General features: G+C 34.2%; 1 long non-coding RNA gene across 1 annotated transcript in view; it reads left to right on the forward strand.

Annotated features, from left to right (window-relative positions):
• Positions 1-7,082, forward strand: part of LOC111736303 — a 354,031-nt gene extending 346,949 nt beyond the window's left edge. The window contains exons 4-5 of the long non-coding RNA XR_002779161.1: positions 1,382-1,525; positions 6,902-7,082. This is a non-coding gene — a long non-coding RNA (uncharacterized LOC111736303). The remainder of the gene's footprint in view (positions 1-1,381; positions 1,526-6,901) is intronic.
• Positions 7,083-8,740: the final 1,658 nt, after the last annotated feature.

Genomic DNA, 8,740 nt, shown 5'->3' on the forward strand with positions numbered 1-8,740 from the left:
TGCTCAGCTGCCTCTGAATTCTGGGTAACAGCTGTTTAAAGTTGCCACCTCAAAAACTACGTTTTGATGTGACAGCTAAATACAACTGAAAATGTACCTTTCCAATCTAAACAGGTTACAGACTTGCCATTTTGCAAAAAAAGTGCATCATTTTGCATGTAGAGATTAAGCCAAAACATGGGTTCATTTCTTTTCCAATGATATGATACACAAGAGGAAATTTGCTGTTTCTGTACGCAAATGAAAGTTCAGGTAGCAATTAGAAAATAGAAACATAAATACAGAGCTACTCAATTCTTTCTCAAGAATAAAAAAAACAAAACAGGATGCACTTTTGCAGTTTGCCTTAAGAGGCTGTTATAAGAGGCACTGAGGAACTTTTAATTATGGTGAGTTAACTTACGGCTGATAGGATATTCCTTGTACCACAGTTAATGGGAGATTGCCTGACACCTGAGCTTTTTGTCCTTCAAAACAAGATTGACCAGTGGGCTCTAATGACCTCTATACTGAAAGTTTTGAGGGAGATTGAGCTCTGGTCGCCCACAGAGCCATCCTTCATTGTTTCTTTCTCCATCCTTGTCTTACACTCCCTGCTCTTCTCTTTTAGATATTGGGATCATTTTCCAAAAACAATTAACCTGCATCCAAGTCCCTGTTCAGAATTACTTTTCATTGCCACCCAAATTAGTCTCCATTCCACTCATAATGCCCACACCGTCTTGCCTCTCTGAGGAATTACCTGATGAGTCAGCTAAGTTAAACCCAGCCTTGTTTAATCTGTGACTATCCTGTTTTGCAACTTTCCTTCTGGCTTCCTGGCTGCTCTGCAAATCTTTTTGGCAACTCAAATTCATTTTAGAAGTTTAAGCCAAAATTAGTACTGGGTCACAGATAAGATTCTCAACAAAAGCAGTGCGAGGAATAAAGAGAGATTGTCAATTGGAAGATGATCTTTTTTTAAATTAAGTTTATTGATATGACATTGGTTAATACAATTATATAGATTTCAAGTATACAATAATACGTCATCTGTATATTGCGTTGTGTGTTCACCACCTGAAGTCAAATCTTCCATTACCATATATTTGGCCCCCTTTACCTTTATCTATCTCCCTCATCCCCGCTTTCTCTCTGATAACCACTAAAACTTGTCTGTGTCTATGAGTTTTGTTTTGTTTTGGGTTGCTTTCGGGTTTTATATCTCACATAAAATGATCTTGCTTTTAAAGTGAGCTTGTCTTTACAGATTGGCTGTACCCTAACAAAACACTAGAGACCAAACCTTGATTCACTTGCAATTAAGTTACTGCTTATTTAACACCCACCTCTTATGTCATCTCCATTTTTTTAAATCTACTCCTTTCATTTTGTTTTCTAGGTTTACTAATCTTTGACATGGACCTACTTCTTTGCAACCTACAAATGAAGTCCTGCACCCAGAACAGTTGATGGCATTGTTGGTGATGGACCAGAAGTTTTTCATCTTTCCAACAAATAACTGAGTCGAACAGAATTCTCTTAGGTAAGGCTCAGATACTGAATAGGTAAGGGATATCCCCAGTGAAGTTTGTTGCCAACCAAGAGATTACAGTTCTTAACTAAACTGGGATTCCATTTGATCTTCATTCCCTGGATGATCTTTGATATATATAGTAGGTATTGGTTCACACTTCTATCACATATGTAAACCTCCCCAATACACACATTATTTCCAAGTGATTTTACATCATTACAATATACTTACAGGTAGAGAGAAGATAGTTAAAGTTGTTTCTCAAACGGACCACACTGCCTTTAAAATTTTTTTTATGTATAATTAAATTTATGTGTTAATTTCTTGACAGTAAGTACTTAAACTTTATTTTTTTATTGAGATATAATTGACAAACAACACTGTATAAGTTTAAGGTGTATAGAATACTGACTTTATTTACATATATTGTGATATCATTACCACAGTAAGGTAATATCCATCATCTCATAGATTTTAAAAAATGTTCTTTGTGAAGAACTTTAGGCTCTACTCTCTTTGCAACTTTTAAATAGACAATACAGCAGCATTAATTATAGTCATTATGCATATTACATCTCCAATACTTACTTATCTTATACCTTTTCCAAGTCTCCTACCCCCTGCCTCTGGTAACCACAAATCTGATCTTTTTTATTGAGTTTATTTGTTGTTGTTCCACATATAAGTGAGATCATACTGTATTTGTCTTTCTCTGACTTATTTAATTTAGCATAATACCCTTGAGGTTCACCCATGTTTCTGCAAATGGCAGGATTCCCTTTTTAACGACTGAATAGTATTCCATTATATATATTTATATGTATATATGTATATAAAATATGCATACACACTACATTTACTTAATCCATTTATCTGTTGATGAACACAGGATTGTTTTCATGTCTTGGTTATTGTAAATAATGCTGCAGTGAATATGGGGGTACAGATAACTCTTTGAAATAGTGAAATTGCCGGATCATACAGTAGTCTTATTTGTGAATTTTTGAGGACCATGCATACTGTTTTCCATAGTGGCTGTACCTATTTATAATCCTATCAAGAGTCCACAGGGTTTCCTTTTCTCCATATCCTCACCAACATTTACTATCTCTTGTCTTTTTTATGATAACTGTTCTAATAGGTGTGAAGTGATACCTCATTGTGGTTTTGATCCTCATTTTCCTAATGATTAGTAATGTTGACTACCTTTTCATGTACCTGTTGGGCATTTGGATGTCTTTAGAAAATTGTCTATTCAGGTCTTTTGGATGATTTTAAAATTAGATTATTTATATTTTTTGCTATTGAGTTACATAAGTTCTTTATAATCAGATATATGATTTGCATATTTTTCCTATTTCGTAGGTTGTCTTTTCATTTTGTTGTTCATTTCTTTTGCTGTGCAAAGCTTTTTAGTTCGATGTAGTCCTACCTGTTTATTTTCTTACTTGTGCTTTAGGTGTCATATTCAGAAAGCTATTGCCAAGTCCCATATTAAAGAGCTTTGTTCCTGTGTTTTCTTCTAGGAGTTTTATGATTTCAGATCTTAGTTCAAGTCTTTAATCCATTTTGAGTTAATTTTTGTGAGTGGTGTTAAGGGGTCTAGGTTCATTCTTTACGTGTGAATATTCAATTTTCCCAGCGCCATTTATTGAAGTCTTTCTCTTCCATTGAGTATTCTTGGCTTTCTCATCAATTAGTTGACCATATATGCATGGATTTATTCTGAGGTCTTGATTCAGTCCCATTGGACTATGTGTCTATTTTTATAAAACAATATGCTATTTAGATTACTATAGCTTTATAATATAGCTTGAAATCAGGATGTATGATGTCTCCTGCTTTCCTCTTTCTCAGGATTGCTTTGACTATTTGAGGTCTTTTGTGGTTCCATGTACATTTTAGTATTTTTTTTCTACTTCTGTAAAATACGTATTGGAATCTTGATAGGGATTGCATTGAATCTATAGATGGCTTTGGATAGTATGGACATTTTAACAATATTCTTCCAATCCATGAACATGATATACCTTTCCATTTATTTGTGTCCTCTACAATTTCTTTCATTAGCCTATTGTAGTTTTCAGTATAGAGAGATTTTACCTCCTTAAATTTATTTCTAAATATTTTATTGTTTTTGAAGCTATTGTAAATGGGATCATTTTATTTTTCAGATAATTTGTTGTTAGTGTATGCTTATACTAATTTTGTATGTTAATTGTGTATCCCACAAATTAATTTGTTCATTAGATCTCTTTTTGGGGTAGAGGCTATAATTTTCTATATATAAAATCATAGCATCTGCAAATACAATTTTATTTCTTCCTTTACAATTCTAATGCCTTTTATTTCTTTTTCTTGCCTATTTTCTCCGGCTAGCACTCCCAATACTGTGTTGAATAGGAGTGGTTGAGAGTAGACACCCTTGTCTTGTTCCTGATCTTAGAGAAAAATGTTAGTCTTTCACTATTAAGTGTGATGTTAGCTGTAAGCTTGTCATATTTGGCCTTTATAGTTTATATTCATGCAATACTAATTTGTTGTATTTTTATCATGAATGGATGTTGAATTTTATAATTTTTTTTTGCATTTATGGAGATGATCACGATGTTTTAATTCTACTGTGATGATTTACATTCATTGATTCACATGTTCGGCAACCTCGCAACTCAGGGATAAACAACAGATTCCTTTTGGTCATGGTGAATGACCCGTTTAAATGTGCTGCTGAATTTGATCTGCTAGCATTTTATTGAAAATTTCTGCATCTATATTCATCAGGGATATATGCCTGTAGTTTTGTTTTCTGCTGGTGTCTTTTTCTGGCTTTGGTATCAGGGTAGTGCTGGTCTCATAGAATGAGGTTGGGAGTATTTCCTCCCTTTCGACTTTTTTTGGAAGAGTTTGAGAATGGTTGGCATTAATTCTTTAAATATTTGGTAGAATTCACCGACGAAGCCATCTGTCCCTTGGCTTTTTCTTCATTAGGAGAGTTTTATTGATTCATTCTCCTTGTTGATAATCGAGCAGTTCGGATTTTATATTTTTTCTCAGTTTAGTCTTGGTAGGCTGTATGTTTCCAAGAATTTTCCCATTTCTTCTAATGATTCCTTGTTTCCTGTGGTGTTATGATGTCCCTTCTTTCATTTATAATTTTGTTGATTTGGTTAGTCTTGCTAAGTTTGTCAATTATCTTTTCAAAGAACCAACTCTTAGAGAACAAGAAAATAGGAAACTTTTAAACCTATCTCATTTATTTCTGCTCTATTATTTCTTTCCTTCAGCTAACTTTGGTCTGTTTTTCTTTTTCTGGTTTCTAGTGTTAGGTTGTTTACCTGAGGTCTTTCTTGATTCTTAATGTGTTTATTGGTATGAACTTTCCTCTTCAAACTTTGCTGAATCTCATAAGTTTTGGTATGCTGTATTTTCCTTTTCATTTGTCTCAAGATAGCTTTTTATTTCCCCTTTGATCCATTGACTGTTCAAGTGTTGTTTAATTTTCCTCCAATTATTTACTTCGAGTTTTTTAGCATTGTGGTCAGAGAAGATATTTGATATGATTTGGATGTTTTTGAATTTGCTAAGACTTGTTTTGTGGTCTAACATATGGTCTATCCTAGAAAATATTTCATGTATACTTGAGGAAAATGTGTATTTTGCTGTTGTCAGAATGTTCTGTATATGTTTGTCTGTTAGTTCTACTTGATCTATAGTGTTGTTCAAATCTGCTGTTTCCTTAGTGATTCTCTGTCTGGATGATCTATACTTTGTTGAGAGTGGGTTATTAAAGTCTCCAACTATTTTATTTCTATTTCTCCTTATAGCTATGCTATTTTTTTGCTGTATGTATTTAGCTTCTCTGATGTTGGGTGCATAAATATTTACAATAGTTAGATTGACGCTTGATGACATTCTTTGACTGTATACCATTTTTAGTTTAAAGTCTATTTTACCTAATGTAAGTATAGCTACCCTGCTTTTTTGGTTACTGTTTGCTTGAAATATCTTTTTGCATTTTTTTCACTTTGTGTATCTTTAAAGTGAGTCTTCTGTAGGCAGTGTATCATTGGATTTTTTTTTCCTTACCTATTTAGCCATTCTATGTCTTTTGATTGGAGATTTAAAGGCATTTGTTAAAGTAATTACTGATAAGTAAGGACATGCTATTTTACAAATTATTGTCTGGCTGTTTTGTAGATTCATTGTTTCTTATCCTACTGTCTGTGTATGTTTTGATATCTTTGGGGATTGGCACACTTTGACAATTTTATCATGTCTTTATGTAATTACTACAGATTGTTCTCTTGTAGTTACCAAGGAGCTTATACAAAATAACTGCTGGAATTCTTAAACTTTCCTTCCCTTTTTAGTTTATTGATGTTACGATTTACATATTTATATTGTTTATCCAGTAATTTTATTTATGGTTATTTTTATACATTTGTTTTTAACTTTTAAACTAGAGTGGTATGTTTAAGAGTGATAATATTTACCCCTAAAGCATATTTAAAGCAATAATGTCTGAAAATTTCCCAAACCTTGGGAGAGAAATGGGCATCTAGATCCAAAGGGGTTGAACCTGAATAGGGTTACACTGAGACATAATTAGATTGTCGAGTTGCATGCAAGGTTACCCTCGTAAGACTAGGCCAAAAGTGATGAATTGCTATATTGAAAGCAAAAAAAAAAAAAAATTGAAAAGATTTTTTTAATGGTAAAGCTGTCCTTCAGAAATGAAAGAGATAAAGACTTTCCTTAGCAAATAAAAGCTGAAGGAGTTCTTTGGAAGTAAAACCAGCTAATCATGAAAACATGAGAAGGTAGTATAAAACTCAGTAGTAATGGTAAATATATAGTCAAAGTTAGATTCCATAATATGGTAATGGTGCATAAATTACTTACCATTTTAAAAGTTAAAAACAAATGTATAAAAATAACCATAAATAAAATTACTGGATAAACAATATAAATAAATTATAACATCAATAAACTAAAATGTGAAGTAAAAGTTTAAGAATTTCAGCAGTTATGTTGTATAAGCTTCTTGGTAACTGCAAGAGAATCTGTAGTAATTACACAAAGAGCATAAAATAGTCAAAAAGTGCCAATCCCCTAAAGACATCAAAACACACATAGAAAGACAGTAGGATAAGGAACAATGAATCTAAATGAATCTACAAAACAGCCAGAAAACAATCCGCAAAATAGCAGTATGTCCTTATCAGTAATTAACAAATGCATTAAAAGTAATGGGTAGAGGTGGAAGGGCTAATATAATTGGGTAAAATTTCACCTTCTGACCATAGACCAGTGACCCTCATATCAACATTAAATGTCTTATTATATCTAGCTATTTACCTGTGTTTCCTGGATATTTTTCTGCAGGAAATGACATCTTCATGCTTTCATGATGTTAGGAGGAAGTTGGATGTATGCTGTGTCCCAGGCACCTGGGGGTAAAAGGATATTTTCTAATGGAATGTATCTAACAGAATGCTTTCTAGAATCCATGTTTATGGTAGATTTCAAAGTCATGAGTCAATAGAATACAGATACAATAGTAATTCTGTTTAGATAAATTTGATAATTTCCAAGGTTCCAGTGCAAGATCGTAACATAGGGGAGGCTCCTGAACTTACCTCCTCCTAAAGACACACCAAATCTACAGCTACATACAGAACAGTTCCCTCTGAAGGAAATCTAGAAGACTCCTATACATTTGTGGAACGAGAAAAAATCCCTAATCAAAACAGGAGAGGCTGAGATGCAATTTCATTGTAACACATACTCTGGTGTGGGCCCCAGCTTTTAAAACTATCACCTAGAGATAGGTCTTCAAAACATGCAGTTCTGAACAGCAATGGGACCTGCATCAGGCTAAAGTGACCTAAGAGACAGTTGTAAAGGGGCTCATGTGTACTGACCATGGGTAATCCCCAAAGACCTAGCACAGAGGCAGCAGACTGAAACATGGCCAGGCATTTCATAAAAGAGGCCTATTTCCTTCTTAAAAGTTTCAATTTGAGGAGCAGACCTCTAATTTTACACACATGTGTGGAGGCTGACTACAGTATTTTCCAGAATGCTCTCCCTCTGCATTGCTCCAGGTCACTAGTATTGTCCAAAAAAGAGCTTGTGTACATATTGGGCATCCCAGTTTTTGTGGCTGATGCCCAGGGGACATACCTTGTTAGTCTGGCTCTGGTGGCCAACAGGTGCCATCTTCTGCACTTTCCCTCTCCAGGTCACCATGTCTCAGAAAAGGAGTTTATGCACATGTATGGTGTCCTGGCCCCAAGGACTCATTCCTTAATAACCTGACTCTGGTAGCCAGCAGGGCTTGTGTTCACATGTTCAACATGACAGTAGCAAATAGTTCTTAACTAGTTATACCCTAAATGGCTCAGTGCAGCGGGAGTACACAGAATGCCCGCCTCCTAGTCTCCTGAAAGAGGTATATTTTTATACTTTAAAAGCTGCTGCCTGAGAGTTTTGCTTCCAAGTTGTCTGAATCTAGGTGCCAACTGAGATCTTTTCCTGACAGGTGTCGGCACACACTCAAGTACTGGCAGCCACTAAGAACAAAGAAATCTGCTTGGATAATCACAAAGGATTGAGAGACTACTAAGAGCTAGGACAGCGTTGAATGATGAGGTTCATCTACACAAAATTAGTTCTTCAAGACCGAGAGAGAGGGCTGTTTTGTATTAATGCATAGAAAATATGATATCTTCAAAGTTCTGAAAGAAACTGCCAACTGAGAATACTGTACCTGACAACAGTGTCCTTCAGACATGTAGGAGTTTTGCAGACAAGCAAAAGCTGAAAGAGTTCATCACTACTAGACCTAACAGGAAATGTTAAAAGGATTTCTTCAAGCTGAAACAAAGGAAAGGGTGCTATTTAGTACCGGAAAACATGAAAGTATCAATCTCACAGGTGAAGTAAATAGTATAATTCAGAATAATCTAATGTTGTAATGGTGGTAGGTTAACCACTTATAAATCTAGAATTAAAGTTTAAATACAAATAACATTAATTTGTTAACGAATACACAAGATAAAAAGATCTAAATTGTGACAGCAAAAAAAAATGAGGGTGAATAAAAATGTAGAATTTTAGAATGTATTTGACCTTTAGTAGTTGTTCAACTTAAAATAGACTGTGGTAAATATAAGTTTCATGTTAACCACAAATGAAAACCTATAGTAGATACACAAAAGA

This window comes from Pteropus vampyrus, unplaced genomic scaffold, assembly GCF_000151845.1.
Source record: "Pteropus vampyrus isolate Shadow unplaced genomic scaffold, Pvam_2.0 Scaffold19, whole genome shotgun sequence".
In the NCBI taxonomy this organism is placed as follows: Eukaryota; Metazoa; Chordata; class Mammalia; order Chiroptera; family Pteropodidae; genus Pteropus; species Pteropus vampyrus.